Here is a 2,361-nt window from a genome sequence, read left to right on the forward strand (position 1 = left end):
ATTGGTAGTTACGAAACAGTCATGGGGATGTAAAGTACAGCACAGGGAATATAGTCAATAATATGGTAATAGCTACGTTTAGTACCATGTGGGCACTAGAGTAATTGAGGGGATCACTTCATAAATTATATAATGTCTCACCGCTATGCTATACACCTACAACTAATTAAAAATGATATTGAATGCCAACTGTAATTGAAAAAAGTTTAAAAATCAAAGAAAATCATGGATAAAACAAGCAAACAAACAAGGACAACTATAAAAACAATACCCCATGTGTTAAAGAAATGAAAAAAATGGACCCGAGGGCAGAAGAAAGGGGTAATAAGCAAAAAAAACAAAATGAGAAGATGGACATAAGCGGGGGTGGGCAGGCAGGTGTCAGCTGGGATGCCTAGTGAGTGATGAGGATCTTTGGGTCCCCTCCACAGCGGTGTCTGGCAGTTGGCGGCTGGAGGAAGCAGGGGTGGGCTGTATGTGTCCCCCTTGGTTCCGGAGACAGGAGGTGGGGGTTTCCAGGATGCGAGGGTTCTTAGGGGAAGGGGTTTGTACTATGGCGACCTCCAGGTTCAGGGGTTTTCCCATGATGACCTGACCCAGAGCCCTGAGCTTGGACCCATCCTCAGTAGTCCTCAAGGGACTAGAGGCCCCGGCTTCTCTTCGCAGCCAGGGGTTCTACTCAACCCGGCGGCTGCCACCCCCACACATTCTGGTAATGCTGTGACCGCAACAGCCCCGAACTTTCTGCTTAATTGCTGACTCATGCCTTCCCCTGGCTCACTCACTCTGGGCTCCAGCTGGAAATATCACCTGGCCTGCCCCTTACCGCCCCCTCCTGGACACAGGGTCCTATAGAAGCACTGATGAATCTGTTTAGGCTCATCCAGAAAATGGTGACTGAAAGTGTGGGGTGAGCCTAGAGCAGCGGTCCCTAATATTTTTGGCACCAGAAACTGGTGCTCTTATGAGAATCTAATGCCTGATGACCTGATGTGGAAAAAAGTGATGCTAGCTAGCGCCAGGGAGTGGCTGCAAATATAGATGAAGCCCACCTTTCACCTCCTGCTGCATGGCCCGGTTCCTAACAGACCGTGGACCAGTACTGCTCCACGGCCTGGGAATTGGGGACCCCTGGCTTAGAGGACAGCAAAGGGAACTCAGGTGAGAAAGGAAATGGAGTGAGAGTAAGCCGCGGATGAGGAACAACAGGGATGATTATGATGAGAACAGGTGGGTATGCAGGTGAGCAAGGAGAGGAGGACTTAGGTTTATGTTGATGAAGATACAGATAAAGATGCAGTGGAGGGTGCAGGTGAGAAGGTGGTAACTATGCTAGTGAGAAGGAAGGCGAGGATGCTGGTAAGAAGAAAGGAAGAGATCCAGAGAAGGATGTAGGAGAAGATGCAGGTGAAGACCCAGATGAGGATACAGAGAAAACACAGGTAAGGACGCAGGTGGAAAGACAGGTGAGAATATAAGTAAAGATACAGGTCAGTTTGCACATAAAGATGTAGGCGAGGGATTGGATAAGGGCGCAAAGACATTCAGGTGGATACAGGCGAGGGTGCAGGAAAGAGAGGAGGTAAAGATTCGGATGAGAATGTCGGTAAGAATTCAGGGGAAGATGCAGTAGGGAATCAGGTAAGCCAGTAGGTGAGAACGCATGCAAGGGTGCAGTGAGCTGCTGGCGAGGACCGGTGACGACATGGACGCGAGGGCACAGGTGAGGTTTTTTTTCTTTTCTTTCTTTTTTTCCCCCTCTTTGATTCCCCTGCCACTTCCACCCCCAACCTACAGATGTTGCCATCTCTCCCCAAGAACAGGATCTCTGAAGGTGGGGCGTCTCCTCCCACCCGCCCGCGGTGCGCACCCAGGGCCTGGCACGCACGGGGCATGGTCCACGGCTCCACCCGGGGCGTGAACCCAGGACCCTCTGCGTGTAAAGCAGATGTGCCAAACACTACACTATGGAGCCATCTCCTCTTTCTTTCTTTTTTTAATCATTTTATTTTATTTTTTAAATTAAGTTTATTGGGGTAACATTAGTTAATACAATTATATAATTTTCAGGTGTACATTATAATTTGACATCTATATATTCTATTGTGTGTTCACCATCCAAAGTCCAGTTTCTTTCAGCTACCATATATTTGATCCCCTTTACCCACTCTGCCCTTCCCTACCCCACTATATTTGACCCCCTTTAACCATCTACCTATCCCCTCCTCACCCACCGCCTACCCTCTTGGACCCTCTACTCCATTGTCCATGTCCATGAGTCTCTGTTTGTTTGTCCTGTTCATTTGTTGCTTTTAGGTTTATATCCCATATATAAGTGATATCATGTGATTTTCAACTTTT

This window comes from Pteropus alecto, unplaced genomic scaffold (assembly GCF_000325575.1).
Source record: "Pteropus alecto unplaced genomic scaffold, ASM32557v1 scaffold30, whole genome shotgun sequence".
In the NCBI taxonomy this organism is placed as follows: domain Eukaryota; kingdom Metazoa; phylum Chordata; class Mammalia; order Chiroptera; family Pteropodidae; genus Pteropus; species Pteropus alecto.